The sequence below is a fragment of the Chlorocebus sabaeus genome, chromosome 19, assembly GCF_047675955.1.
Source record: "Chlorocebus sabaeus isolate Y175 chromosome 19, mChlSab1.0.hap1, whole genome shotgun sequence".
Lineage (NCBI taxonomy): Eukaryota > Metazoa > Chordata > Mammalia > Primates > Cercopithecidae > Chlorocebus > Chlorocebus sabaeus.
In genome coordinates, this window is record NC_132922.1 from 17,745,282 (window position 1) to 17,760,855 (window position 15,574).

The following is a 15,574-nucleotide window of genomic DNA, read 5'->3' on the forward strand; positions in this document are numbered from 1 at the left end:
TGCTGTCACCACCCTGGTCTTCATCACCATAATCTCTTGCCTGAATTGTTCCCTCCAGATTGATATGATGAATCCCTGATCCTCAGTGGCCTACAAGGTTCTGGGTGATGGTGATTCCACACTAGTCTGCCTCTCTGGCCATAACCCACTCTCCCCTTGCTCACCTCACTCAACCATCCTGGGGGCCAGTTCCAGCTTCAGAACCATACATCTGCCGACCCCTCTGTCAGCAATGCTCCTGCTTCAGCCCTGGAATCGTTTTTGTCCTCCAACTATCAAATAATCACAAGTGTCCCAGAGACCACCCCGGGTATAGCAGTCCTAGATCTCTTTCTTTTCTTTTCTCTCTTTCTTTCTCTCTCTTTCCGGAGACGGCATCTAGCTCTGTTGTCCAGGCTGGAGTGCAGTGGCGCTATCTCGGCTCACCGTAACCTCTGCCTCCGGGTACAAGCAATTCTGCCTCAGTCTCCCGAGCAGCTGGGACTACAGGCGCGCACCACCATGCCCAGCTAATTTTTATATTTTTAGTAGAGACGGGGTTTTATTATCTTGGCTAGGCTGGTCTGGAACTCCTGACCTCGTGATCCACCCGCCCCGGCCTCCCAAAGTGCTGGAATTATAGGCGTGAGCCACAGGCGCCCGGCCGACATTCTCTTGTCTTTTTCGTTTGTTGTATATAACCTACCCCTTTCCCCACCCCATGCAAAGTCCACGAGGACGATAGACTTTGTCTTGCTCCCTGTTGCATTCTGGCCCTAGGACCTAGCCCACAGCCTGGGACGTTTGCTGACCAGGGGCCCTGGTTTCTCTGAGGTGCCACTTGAGGTCCGGGAGGTCAGCTGACTTTCCCGAAGGTGGATTCCAAGGACACTGCAGTCTTCGTACTCCCCGAGGGGCGTCTAGACACTCCTGAGACCCATAATTATTAGTTAAGTGGGCTCCTCAGCCCGGTGAAAGCTCAGAGTCTAGAAGCAACTTTCCCCGCCCGGAGAGGTGAACCCGGCAGGGGGGAGGGGAGAGGCGTGGGCGAGGGAGTGGGCGCGGGTGGGCGGGGCCGTCCGGGGGCCTCTTTGCCCGAGCCAATGGGGCGCCGCGGCGCGGGGAGGCCGGGCCGCCGGGCGGGGGCGCTCGCGCGCGGTGAGGGGCAGAGGCTGAGCTCCCGGGACCCGGAGCGGATCTACTGGCGGGCGCCGCACCGAGGCACCACTGGGCGCCGAGTTCCTGGCGGCTCGCACGGTAAGCGGCGCGCCGCCGCAAAGTAGACTTTGTAGGGTTTCTGACAGCCGGGAGACCGCACCCCGAGCGGGGGCTGCTGGTGCGTTCTCGCGTCGGGCTGCGTCCCCTGGAGCTCCGGCTCTGTGTCCGCGGGATGCGGGCGCACGGAGGGGCAGGGAGGGAGGCAGGGAGCCGCGCTCCACAGTGTCTCTCCAGGCTGCAGCTGCCGGGGCCCTGGGCCGGTCCCTGGGATAGACAGATCGGCGTGCGGGGGCCGTCTGCCGGGCCCGGGAGCCGGGGGCGCGCAAGACTGTGGATCCTAAGACTGCCTCCACCCAGCGCCCGACCCGGGGAAGAGCTTGCGGGAAACCAGGAACCGCAGCGGCTGGACCTCTGCTCTGCGCCGGATCCTAGGACCTGCCTTAGGTCCCCAGATCCCTCATGACCTGTTGCCTTGGGTTTGGGGGGTCAGATTTGTCACGCCGTGGCCGATTTCTAGTCAGCCTGGGGGCAGGACGAAATCTCAGAGTGGTTCCCTGGCCAAGCTAGAAGCAGAGAATAGCTCTGGATACAGCACCTCATGTATCTATCCAGCACTTACTTGGCTCTTTCTGAGTGCCAGGCACAGTGCCAAGCCCTAGCAGCATGAAGAATGGCCTTGGGGAGCTCCTGGGGCTAAGAGGGACAGTAGGAGGAGCAATTGCAGTGCAGGGTAGTGCGGAAGACTCGAGATGGAGAAGAGGACGGTGAGGAAGCCAGGAAGGCTTCAGAGAGTAGGTGACCATTGACTAGAAGTCGGAGGTTTTGCCTGGCTGAAAAGTGTGTTGGGGGTGGGAGTTGATGGGGAGCAGGAATTCCAGGTGGATTTTCTTGTGTAAAGGTAAAGAAACTGAAAAGGTCCGGTGTCCTGACCTAGAACATCAGATAATTCTACAGCAGATAATGGAGTAGGACCGGGTCTTGTTATAGGTAGGAAATAAGTTGTCGACATGGCAGGGAGCTAAAACATGCACAGACCTTAAAGTGCAGCCTTAGAATATTTAGAATTTTATCCTGGAATGAAGGAGGGCCGTGGAAGATTTCTGATCAGTGATCAGGTCTCTCTGGCAGCTCTGGGGACAACGGATGGATACCGGAGCATCAGAAAGCTGGTAAGTTGTAGTTACTTTTTGGACCTTGGCTGCAAATGCTCTTCCCCGCCTAAGGGAGCCTCCTCTGCCCGGGAGCCCTGCTCCCTGGCTTCTGGACATGGATTCAGGCGAAGAGATGCTGTCCGTGTAATGCTTGCTTCTGCAGTCTGCACATCAGTTTGATACTGTTTCTGGAGCCTTGTGACCTCGGTCTTGTCATCAGGACTCTGAAGGGTGCCTCTGCTCTTCTTTTCTCATTTTCAGGCCCTCTGTGTGCCCTTCTGCTCTCCCTGGGCTCCCCTTTCTGTTTCACAGAGACCCAGTCTCAGCCATTGGAGGCAAGGCTGTGTGTAGATTGGTGTAGTAGAAAGAACAAGGGCTAGCTGGGAAATCAGACTAGAATGTCACTTTAGCCATAGGCTTTGGGGACATTAGCAACCTTCATGAACCTTCTTTTTCTGATTTAAAAGGAAATCATCATACTCATCTGTCATGGGTCAGGTTCCCTGGAGAAAGACTTGGCACTTCTGAGATTTGTGTGCAGATAAGGGAAGCAGGATTGGGCAGAGGGAGATGTTAATCTATGGTGTAGTGCAAGAGAGGCCTCAATCCATCCCATGAGACAAAGGGACGAGGCCTTTGAAGCTTAATGTTGATCAGCCAGTGGGTGCAGGCTGACCCTAGGAAGGGAGCTAGGATGTCCCTTCAGCAGGACAGTTCCTGACTAGGTACTCAGCTGAGAGCTGGAGTAACCAACACTCTGGCAGCTGGACATGGGGAAGGCATGAGTGTCTTGGTCTTGAAGGGGGGTTGAGAGTTTCCCCAGGGCATCCGCTACACTACCTCACAAATGAGGTAGTGCTTTTTACTGTACCTGGTGTGTAGTAAATATCTTAAAAGTATTCATTTCTCTCACCTTTAAATTTCGTGACTGCACCTGAAAATGAGTTTTGGAATTTGAGTTGAGTCAGCTTTTGTGAGGAGCTTTTAATAATAGCCACAAAAACTACTGCTTCCCATTTCTGAGTGTCTATTATGTATATACATTCTCTCCTAGTTGTCCAGTAATACTCCAACTTAGGTACTTTTATTCTCATTTTAAAGTAAACCCAGTCTCTTCCAAAATCCAACAGAGTTGATGTTCTTTTGCCACAAAATAATAATTATAATAGTGAGAACAATCACTCACAACTCTGTGATTTGTTACACTTTCCAAAGTGTTTTCATTGGTGGATTGATTGATTAATCATTCATTCATCCACTAATTAATCAATCAATGTGTGTTGAGTGCCTCTTGAGGGGCAGATGCTGTCGTAGGTGCTGGGGAGAAAGCTCAGTCTGTTAGAGGAGATGGACATTAAATACTTGGATTCATCAAAAGCAAGCGTTGAGGGATGGAACATTGCATTGCATAGCCAGGATGTGATAGAGAATAACAGGCTCTTTGTCCAATTGACTCCTTGTCTTTCAGCTTCAATATAACCTTCTTGGAAAGGCCTTCTGTACTCCCTCCTTTTTATTCTCCCTTCGTAACAGTCATTTATCTATTTCACTTACTTTCCTATTGTTGGTCCTCCCCTTTAGACTGCAGACTCCAGGGGATCATACGTTGCTTCATCCCAGGAGCCTACCACAGGGTTTAGCACGTATTTCTTAAATGAGTGACATGAATGAAGGGTGGATGTGCTTAACAGGGTAGTCAGGGAAGGTCTCCCAAAGGAGTGATATTTACACTGAGATGTAGGGGACGAGAAAGATCCAGCAATGCCAAGATCAAGAGGCAGAGACAACAGCTTAAATTCAAAGACCATGAGGTGGAGGAATGGAGCCCACTGTGGTTGGAGCACATAGTGGGCAGATTGTGTGGAGTGGCCTGAGACGAGTTTGAAGGCGATGAAGTCTTGGAGGCCATGCTGAGCGTAGATTTTTATCTGAAGTGCAATGAATCATTGAAGGATTTTAAACCTGATATAATAGTGTATATTTGTGTGTTGTCTGTTATGCCTCTGGGAGGCAAACTCCTTGAAGAAAGGTGCTTAGTAAATATTGCCTAAATGAATGGATGATCTGGTTTATGTTTTGAAAGGAGCCCATCTCAGCTACCAGGTGAGAAGTGGAATAGAGAGAAGAAAGAATGAGATCTTGTCACAGTTGGAAGCTCAGTGAGAGATATATTGGTGTCTGGGCTAAAGGACAGCAATAGTGTTGGAGAAAAGTAAAAGGATTTGAGCTCTATTTAGGAAGCAAAATGGATAGGATTTGCTGATACTTTAAATGCAGGGAATATGGGAAGGGGGAGGGGATGAAGGGTGGTGGCCAGCCTTATGGTTTAAGATTCGTTGGCTACTGAAAGTCTGGCAGCTCCATCAGTAAGTGACTGAATAAATAAAATGTAGTATAACATATAATAGAACGTTACTCATTCATAACAAGGAGTGAAGTACTAATACGTGCTGCAATGTGGGTGAACCTTAAAAATACTATGTGAAAGCATGTTTTAAAAGCCAGACACCAAAGGTTATATATTGTGTGATTCCCTTTATGTTAAGCATCCAGAAGAGGTAAATCCATAGAGACAGAGAACAGATTGGTGTTTGTGCTGGTCTGAGGGGGAAGTGGGACTGGGGCTTGACTGCTTAATGGCTCAGTGGTTTCCTTTTGGAGTGATGAAAATGTTTTGGACCTAGATAGAGGTGACAGTTTGCACATCATCATGAGGATAGTAAATGCCACACATTGTTAGTTTAAAATGGCTAGCTTTGAGTTATGTAAATTTCACCTAGTTTAAAAAAAAAAAAAAAAAACCGGTTGGGTGGATGGGAGGATTATTCACATAACAGAGACTAGGCGAGGAGCAGGTTGTGCTTAGGGGATACAATTCAAATACTCTCTTGGAGATGCCCGTAAAACATCCACATAGAGACGGGCTTTGGCTGTGAGTCTGGAGTCTAGGAGGGGAGTCTGGGCTGGAGATATAAATATGGCAATTGTCAGCACTTAGATGTCAGCCAATAAAATGGATGAGTTTGAGCGTGTGAGAGAGAGAAGGAGAAAATCAGAGCCTGGATCATTCTTTAATTTGATCTTTATAACTATTCATAGGAGAGTGCTCTTCTCCTCATTTTTAGATAAGGACACCAACCCCCTCTCCCCTGTCCAAACGAACTTGCCCAAAATCGGTTTGTTGCTGTGAGTCTCCAGACTTCCAATCCTTTGTCTTTCCCATCTCAGTGTGATGCCGTTTAGAACTTTGGCAAACACTTTCTCTCCCTTCTTTCGGTCATGATTGAGTATTCGCACGTGGCAGGCACTGTCCAGGTATATGTTAGTGGAGAAAGTAGACATAGCTCTAATCTCATGGGGTTTATTCAGTAAACAAGTAACTGCAGCCCACGACTCCAGGAGACCTTAAGAGCACAGAGCAGGGGCATCTATCCCTGGTTTGGTGGTTGGCGGGTGGTTGGGGAAGGCTTCCAAGAGACAGTGATGGTTAAGCTGAATTTGCAACGGAAGCAGAGGGAATGAGCCCAAGAAAGAGAATAATCCACCATTGTCTTCATTTCCCCATTCCTCCCAGGCTTCTGGCATTTTCCAACTCAAGAGTGTATATTTTCTGTAACTCTAGAGGCGCAATAAGTAAATAAATGGCTTGGTTTGACTTCGAGCGGGAGCTTCAAAAGGGTAGCAGGGTCAGGTCCAAACAGCCCGTCTTTCTTTTTTTTTTTTTTTTTTTGAGACGGAGTCTTGCTCTGTGCCCCAGGCTGGAGTGCAGTGGTGCGATCTTGGCTCACTGCAAGCTACGCCCCCCGGGTTCACGCCATTCTCCTGCCTTAGCCTCCCAAGTAGCCGGGACTACAGGTGCCCGCCACCACGCCTGGCTAGGTTTTTGTATTTTTTTTTTTAGTAGAGACGGGGTTTCACAGTGTTAGCCAGGATGGTCTTGATCTCCTGACCTTGTGATCCGCCCGCCTCGGCCTCCCAAAGTGCTGGGATTACAGGCTTGAGCCACCGCGCCCGGCCCAGCCCGTCTTTCAAAGCCAGGCTCCATCTCTTGGTCAAGTGACTTATCCTCTCTCTCTTTTTTTTTTTGAAACGGAGTCTTGCTCTGTCGAACCCAGGCTGGAGTGCAGTGGCGTGATCTTGGCTCACTGCAACCTCCACCTCCTGGGTTCAAGTGATTCTCCTGCCTCAGCCTATGGAGTAGCTGGGATTACAGGCACCCGCCACCACGCCCGGCTAATTTTTGTATTTTTAGTGGAGACGGGGTTTCACCATGTTGGTCAGGCTGGTCTTGAACTCCTGATCTCAGGTGATACACCCACCTTGGCCTCCCAAAGTGCTGGGATTACAGGAGTACTTATCCTCTCTCTCGCTCGCTCTCTCTCTTTTTTTTTTTTTTTTAGATGGAGTTTTGCTTTTGTTATCCAAGCTGGAGTACAATGACGTGATCTCGGCTCACCGCAACTTCCGGCTCCCGGGTTCAAGCGATTCTCCTGCCTCAGCTTCCCGAGTAGCTGGGATTACAGGCATGCGCCACCTTACCCGGCTAATTTTTTTTATATTTTTAGTAGAGATAGGTTTTCTCCATGTTGGTCAGGCTGGTCTCGAACTCCCGACCTCAGGTGATCTGCCTGCCTCGGCCTCCCAATGTGCTGGGATTATAACCTGACTTTGTATACTTGGGATATGGAGCCATTGTTCAGTGCAGGAAATAAATGAGATGATGTAGCAAAGTGCTGGACACGTGAAAAATGCTCAGAAAAATGTTATCTTGTTTGGAGAGGAAGACTTTCTGAGTTGATCAGTGGTTGCCACGCTCCGTACACTATTTAAAATACAGCTATCCATGCTCTCTTTGTTGGTTCTGATTTAGATGGCTTGAAATGAAAAATGATGATCTGTATGTTTAAAAAGCACCCTGGATGATTCTGATAAAAGCAAGTTCAGGAAGTGTTGGTTTAGATCAAATCCTCTTTGCTCTGATGAGCATGAAAGGGTTAAGCACCTAGAAGCAAAATTTTGCCTTCTAGGAATTATTAGCCAATGACGGTGCTGACCGATGATGTAATGTCTTTGGCTGGTGCTCCATTGGTTAAGTGTATTGTTTCTCTTGCTTCAGCTGTTCGAGGAGCAGAGCTGGAGCACAAGGGTTAATAATTTTGTGGAAGCAGTTAGAGCTCTCTCTCTCTTTTTCATTCCTCTTCTGCTAGGTGTGAGTATACAGCAGGGCCCTGCAGATTGTTGCCCTTCTCCTTCCAATAAACATCCACACTCTCCTTACACATCCACAGTGTCCTCCTTACCTCCTCCCAAGCAGAGCACATGTGTCCGTAGTACTACGGAGGAGGAGAAGGAGGAGGAGGAGGAGAAGGAAGAGGAGGAGAAGGATTCTTTAGAGAAGAGAGCCCTTACAAAGTTCCACGCTGCAGTCTCTTACTGCAGTCTCTCCTTGCCACCGGGGACGGGCACAGCCCCAGGTCCCTCTGAATGAATTGCTAAACTGCCACCTGCTTCTGAGTGTTGTTCAACCTGGCAGAATCCTTAGAACCAGGAGGTGAGCCCAAGGTTTTGGAAGAGGGAGTGGGCCAGGTGGGAAGGAGCCGTGCGGTGCGGGGAGGACTAGCTCTAGACTGAAGGTCAGGTGCAAGCTCAAGCCAGTGGCTGCCACTGGCTAGTGATACTAGCTTGGGCAGGGTGGTCTCCCACTCCAGGTCTGTTTGCTAAAGTGCATGATGTGAGGCTTGGATTAGGGCCCTCCTATTCCAAGTTTTAGCAGACACTGTCTAGGGAGTGTGCTCACCAGGAGCTACAAGGAAGCATGTTCTTGGTGTAGCTTTAGCTTTCTGTCAGATACTCCCTGAAGATACATGCTTTCTTTCAGGAATCTGGGCAGGAGGGGAGCTGGTCAGGTTATCTCTATATCTCTGAAACCAGTTGTAATCTGGTTCCTCCTTATATTGTCTGAGCTCCCTCTAAAGCACTCCAGCTCATTCCAGTGGCCCTTGCAGAATCTGGGCTGAGGTTTCTCCAGAAACTCCTGAATGGTCTCACGGATTTTGATCATGTCATTTGAGGGGAACCTTTGGGCCCCTGACCCTTGAGTTGTTGGTGTGCCTTAATATATTTGGGCAGTTTTCTAGGTGTCCCAGGCTGGGCCTCTTAGGGTTGGGGAGAGGAATTCTTTTTGTATTATGGATAGCATAATTGTGATTTTTGTTTGTTTGTTTGTTTGTGTTAAATGGGACATGGATTATTGCCTCTGCCTAAAACTTCTCACCTTGTCCAGAAAAGGTCCCAAGGTAGGCGTGTGTGTCTCAAGATGTAAATTGAAATGAGTAGATGTGGGGAAGGGAGAGGGGAGCAGAGCAACTGGGGAAAACTGCTAGCAAGAAACACTGACCTTCATTTCATAAGTAATTCAAGAAATCCTTGCCTTTGATAGACACACTGCGATGCTGGCTATCTCTGGTGGTCCTCCAAAAATATACAGAAATAGAAAATTCTTCTATTTTTATTTTTTCCGAATTGGATTGTAAGTGAGGGGTTCTCAGTTTTGGAGAATGGAGCCTAGAAAGGGTTGTCTTTGTGTGTTGTGTGGTCCTTGGTGTCTGCCACCCTGTGTTCTAGACCAGGCTTTGCTGATGTAGGTCCTTGAGCAAGTCACCAAACCTTTCTGAGCCTCAGCTCCCTCACTTGTAAATCGCAGAGGTAGAGAGGAGTTGGACTTGCTGATTTCTGCAGCCCTTCTAGGTCTGGCCATCTGGGCTTCAGATTGCTATAAGCCTTTGGAATTTGAATATGTTGAAGTGGGCCCAATGGGTAAAGAATGTTTGAATAAAGGGATACACAGCATATGTCTTCTAGGTACTGGGTGCTTTACATGGGTTTTAACTTATTTCACCATCCCAACTGCACTGGCAGTGGGTAAAATTAACCCCATTCTACAGATGTGAAAATCAAGGCTAAAGGAGGTTGAGTGACTTGTCCAAGATGATCCACTTGCTCAGTGGCAGAGCTGGTATTTAAACCTGTGCAGGTAGATGTACTGAGGGAGGGATCCATGGCAGGATAATGGTGGAGATGGAGGAGGAATCTTTTGTCTGCCTTTGTTTCCTTGCATGCTGTTCTCTGTACTAGAAGTCATGTGCTGGTTTTGAGATAAACTAGCTCAGCCAGGTCACTGTAGCTTATCCACTCACTGTCTGGGACCACAAAAGATTGGAGGACCCTGGGTCTGAAAGGGACCTTACAGTTCTTTGGATCAAGCCCCTCAATTTGTTTTGTTTTGTTTTGTTTTTGAGACAGTCTCGCTCTGTCACCCAGGCTGGAGTGCAGTGGTGTGATCTTGGCTCACTGCCACCTTCACCTCCCAGGCTTAAGAGAGTCTCATGTCTCAGCCTCCTGAGTAGCTGGGATTACAGACATGCGCCACCACACCCGGCTAATTTTTTGTATTTTTAGTAGAAATGGGGTTTCACTATGTTGGCCAGGCTGGTCTTGAACTCCTGACCTCAAGTGATCCACCTGCCTCAGCCTCCCAAAGTGCTGGGGTTACAGGCGTGAGCCACCGTGCCTGGCCAAACCCCTCAATTTGTAGCTGAGAAAATGGAGGTCCACAGAAGTTAGGGGATTTGTTTCACATCACTTGATGAGTTGACAGATGGGAAGAAACGGACACAAAGACTCCCTGTCTTAAGTGTTTGGAGTTGTATTTTTATAACTTTTTTTTTTTTTTTTTTTTTGGAGATGGAGTCTCGCTTTATCGCCCAGGCTGGAGTCAGTGGCCGGATCTCGGCTCACTGCAAGCTCCGCCTCCCAGGTTTACGCCATTCTCCTGCCTCAGCCTCCCAAGTAGCTGGGACTATAGACGCCCGCCACTTCGCCCGGCTAGTTTTTTGTATTTTTTAGTAGAGACGGGGTTTCACCGTGTTAGCCAGGATGGTCTCGATCTCCTGACCTCGTGATCCGCCCGTCTCGGCCTCCCAAAGTGCTGGGATTACAGGCTTGAGCCACCGCGCCCGGCCTACTTTTTTTTAAAGAAAAAAAAACAGCACTCATTTTTTTGAGACACATGGGGTGAGTGAGTTGCATTTAGTTATTCTCACCTCCAGGCCCCTTTCCAGTGCCAAAAGATTGGAGTAGGCTTATGGAACACCTCCTCTGCTTGGCTCTGTGGCTGGTGTCTGAGACACAGAGGGCGACAGGCAAGCTGAGCATGAGACCCGGTCACTTTCCTTGAGCAGGCTCGGGCTGTGTTTCCTGGGGGCTTCTAGCTCACAGGTTAGCAGTCCCTCCCGATGGAGGGGCCGAAACCCTGACCCTTTCCTCCTGCGTGCGGCTGGCACCCAATTTGTGCCACTATAAGAGCACTTGCCACATGATGTGTGGCTTTTGTTCTTTGTCTTCCCGACTAAGAGGCATGCTTCCAGAGCACAGCTCCCAAATACTGAATTTAATTAATTGGTGGAGCTGCCTAATGGGGAGGCGGGTGTCAATAGCTTGGATGAGAATAAAAACCATCCAGTAGTTATTAAAAAGCACAATGCAGATACTTGACCCTTTTCATGATCACTATAGCATTAAAAAAGTATCACCCAAATAACAGGCTTCAGAAATTCAAATTATTATCATAGGAAAGAGGAGTTATAATTATTCTGCAGGGCTAGAGGGCAAAGCTAGCTGCAGCAGTGGAATTTGGAGAGGAGCAGATAGCAACAGATAGAGGAAGAAAGTGCTGGTGGTGGAGCTGTCCAGCAGGGGGAGCCCACCTTCCAAGGCCCTGTCATCATTGAAGCCCTGGCAAGGAGTGGAACTTGGCAATCTGTAACTTCCTTTTTAGATCTAACATTTCTTGATTATCTATCAAGCGGGAGTATATTAGAGGAAGCTGAGGGTACAGCAACATTGTGTCTTACTTATTCTTTAGGCCCCAAACCCATTGTATGGTGTGAAAATCATGTGTAGCCAAAAATACCCTAAAAATATTTTAATTGCCAGAAAGTTGCATTATACACGGTTTTTGTGTATGAAACCCTGCATAGTAATTCCCTGTGCTACCCAGTGTGCAAAACTCTGGCCTACAGCAAAATAAGTAGAAAAAGAAGGTCAAAAAAGAAGTTGTCTGCATCTTCATGCTGCTGTGTTTTTAAGGTAACTGTCAAATCTCTAGGGCATGGGGTTCTTAGGAGTGCATACTTCCTTGCAAGGTTTCTGTCATTCAGTTTGGATAAACAACCTCTAATACCTTCAGACATGTTGTTTCAGTCCATTGTGCATTGCTATAAAGGAATGCCTGAGACTGGGTAATTTATAAAGAAAAGAGGTTTATTTGGCTAAAGGTTCTACAGGCTGTACAAGCATGGCACCAGCATCTGCTCAGCTTCTGGTGAGACCTCAGGAAGCTTTAACTCATGGCAGAAGGTGAAGGGGTAACAGGCATGTCACAAGGTGAGAGAGCAACAGAGAGAGGGGGACGTGCCAGGCTCCTATTAACAACCAGCTCTTGTGTGAACTCATAGGGCAAGAACTGACTCATCACCAAGGGGAGGACACCAAGCCATTCATGAGGGATCCACCCCTATCACCAAAACACCTCCCACCAGACCCCACCTCCCGTACTGGCGATCGCATTTCAAAAATATTTTTGAGGGTATTTTTGGCTACACACGATTTTCACACCATACTATGGGTTTAGAACCTAAAGAATGAATAAGATGCAGTGTTGCCATGTCCTAATGCTATTTGGAGAAGGCAAACATCCAAACTATATCACATGTTAATAGTTTTGTTTTTTTTTTAAATGATAATGAAAATTAAATGAGATAATATATGTGGAAACCTCCAGCCTAGGAACTGTTGCTACATGGTAGGTGTTCAATAAAAGTAGGTAATCAGCATCTTGCTTCAGCAGACTGGTCCATGCTGGTCTTTTAAAAAAATTTTTTATTTTTTAATTTTTTTGAGACAGAGTCTCACTCTGTTGCCCAGGCTGGAGTGTAGTGGCACGATCTTGGCTCACTGCAAGCTCTGCCTCCCGGGTTCACGCCATTCTTCTGCCTCAGCCTCCTGAGTGGCTGGGACTACAGGCGCCAGCCACCACACCTGGGTAATTTTTTGAATGTTTTTAGTAGAGACGGGGTTTCACCGTGTTAGCCAGGGTAGTCTCGAACTCCTGACCTCATGGTCCACCTGGCTTGGCCTCTCAAAGTGCTCAGATTACAGGCATGAGCAACCGCACCCAGTCCATGCTGGTCTTTGAAACATCTTAGAGAAGAAACTGGCCACTAGTGTCCAGGTGTTGGCTAGTGTTTTCTACTTGAGGTTGGGATGTTCTGCCTGCCTCCTCCTGACACTATTCATTCTTATACCCCTGAATATTGCTTCTAAAGTCCAAAGTGGAAAAAGAATGGAGTTGAAGGCAACACGGACCTGAGTCCTCTCTGTGTTGGTTTTTTTTTTTTTTTTTTTTTGACAGAGACTTGCTCTGTTGCCCAGGCTGGAGTGCAGTGGCGTGGTCTTGACTCACTGCAACCTCTGCCTCCCGGGTTCAAGCTATTCTCCTGCCTTAGCCTCCCGAGTAGCTGTGATTACAGGTGCCTGCCACCATGCCCAGCTAATTTTTTGTATTTTTAGTAGAGACAGGGTTTTACCATGTTGGCCAGACTGGTCTCGAACTCCTGACATCGTGATCCACCCGCCTCGGCCTCCCAAAGTGTTGGATTCCACCACACCCAGCTAATTTTTTGTATTTTTGGTAGAGACAGAGTTTTATCATGTTGGCCAGGCTGGTCTTGAACTCCTGACCTTGTGATCCGCCTGCGTCGGCCTCCCAAAGTGCTGGGATTACAGGCATAAGCCACTGCGCCCAGCCTAGGAGTGTGGATTTTATTCTTTTTTTTTTTTTTTTTTTCTTTTTTTTTTTTGAGACGGAGTCTTGCTCTGTCGCCCAGGCTGGAGTGCAGTGGCCGGATCTCAGCTCACTGCAAGCTCCGCCTCCTGGGTTTACGCCATTCTCCTGCCTCAGCCTCCCGAGTAGCTGGGACTACAGGCGCCCGCCACCTCGCCCGGCTAGTTTATTGTATTTTTAGTAGAGACAGGGTTTCACCGTATTAGCCAGGATAGTCTCGATCTCCTGACCTCGTGATCCGCCCGTCTCGGCCTCCCAAAGTGCTGGGATTACAGGCTTGAGCCACCGTGCCCGGCCGTGGATTTTATTCTATGTTGGAGGTCTTGAGCAAGGAGGTTACATAGTTTGAATTGTGCTTTTACTTGATTTTATCTTTTAAATTGTCATATGGTAAAATTGACCTTGTTTTGGTGTATTGCTCTATGACTTTTAACATGTGTATCCAACCACCACCACCACCACAATGAAGACACAGAACAGTTCCACCATCCAAAATACTCCCTCCAGCTGTGCTTTTAGTCACAAGCTCTCCATCTCCAACATTTGGCAATGATAACTCTGCTCTCTATCACTATAGTTTGTCTTTTCACAAATGCCATCTAGGCTGGATGTGGTGGCTCACGCCTGTAATTCCAGGACTTTGGAGACTGAGGTGGGAGGATTGCTTGAGGCCAGGAGGTTGAAGCTGCGGTAAGCTACAATTGCACCACTGCACTCCAACCTGGGCCACAGAGTGAAACCCTGTCTCCAAAAACAGAAAAAAAGAATGAAGAATGTCATATAAATTGAATCACACAGTATGTAACCTTCAGAGACTGGCCTCTGTCCCTCTGCATAATGTCTTCAAGATTCATCCGTGTTGCTGTGTGTCATTCACTTTTCTTGCTGGCTAGTATTCCATTGTAGAGATGTACCATGGATTGTCTGTCTATTGCTTGGATTGTTTCAAGGGATTATGGACACTTGGGTTGTTTCTAGTTTTTGTTTGTTTGTTTGGTTTGTTTTTTTGAAACAGTCTCGCTCTCTCGCCCATGCTGGAGTGCAGTGGCATGATGTTGGCTCACCTCAAGCTCTGCCTCCCGGGTTCATGCCATTCTCCTGCCTCAGCCTCCCTAGTAGCCGGGACTACAGGTGCCCGCTTCCATGCTGGGCTAATTTTTTTTTTTTTTTCTGTATTTTTAGTAGAGACAGGGTTTCACCATGTTAGCCAGAATGGTCTCGATCTCCTGACCTCATGATCCGCCCACTTTGGCCTCCCAAAGTGCTAGGATTACAGGCGTGAGCCATGGCGCCCGGTCTTACTTTTTTTTTTTTTTTTTTTTTTTTTGAGATGAAGTTTTACTCTTTTTGCCCAGGCTGGAGTGTAGTGGCGCGATCTCAGCTCACCACAGCCTCTGTCTGCTCGGTTCAAGCGTTTCTCCTGTCTCAGTCTCCCAAGTAACTGGGATTACAGGTGCATGCCACCACATTCAGCTGATTTTTGGATTTTTAGTAGAGACGGGGTTTCATCATATTGGTGAGGCTGGTCTCGAATTCCTGACCTCAGGTGATCTGCCCGCCTCAGCCTCCCAAAGTGCTGGGATTACAGGTGTGAGTCATCGCACCCAGTCAGGTTGTTTCTAGTTTTTAAGGATTATGAATAAAGCTGCTATAAACATTTGTATTTAAGTTTTTGTGTGGATGTGAGTTTTTGCTTCTCTAAGGTAGATACCCAAGAGTTGGATTGCTAGGACATATGCTAAGTTTACATTTAACTTTATAGGAAGCTTCCAAACTAATTTCTAGAGTAGCCATGTCGTTTTTCATTTCCATTAGCAACGTATGAAAGTTCCAGTGTCTCTGCATTGGAATCAGTAGTTGGTATTGTTGGTATTTTTAATTTTAGCCATCTTTATAGTTTAGTGGTATCTCAATAGTTTAATTTGCATTTCCCTAACTTGCTAATTATGTTGAATATCTTTACAAGTGTGTATTTACCACGCCTATATTCTCTTTGACAAAGTGTCTGTTCAGGTCTATTACATGTTTTTTGTTTGTTTGTTTTTAAATTGTTTTTTTATTGTTGAGTTTTTAGTATTCGATATATACCAGTACTTTCTTGGATATGTGACTTACAAATATCTGACATGTTTTTAAAGAATCATTCTGAATGCTGTGAGTTAAGAGAGCTGTAGTGGGGAAAAGGTGGGAGCTATAGGATCAGTGAGTGGGTCGTTGTGGTAGTTCATGGGGGAGCAATGATGATGGGCTGGACTAAGGTCCTTGGGGTGAAAGAAGTGAGAAGTGGTTAAAAAAAATTTTTTTTTGGAAAGTAGAACCACCT

General features: G+C 47.5%; 1 protein-coding gene across 2 annotated transcripts in view; it reads left to right on the forward strand.

The window, feature by feature from the left end:
- The first annotated feature begins 1,151 nt into the window (after positions 1–1,151).
- Positions 1,152–15,574, forward strand: part of SYN3 (synapsin III) — a 543,258-nt gene continuing 528,835 nt past the window's right edge. For both annotated transcript variants that reach the window (XM_007975579.3, XM_007975580.3), the window contains exon 1: positions 1,152–1,236. The gene's annotated coding sequence lies outside the window, so the exon portion shown is untranslated. The remainder of the gene's footprint in view (positions 1,237–15,574) is intronic.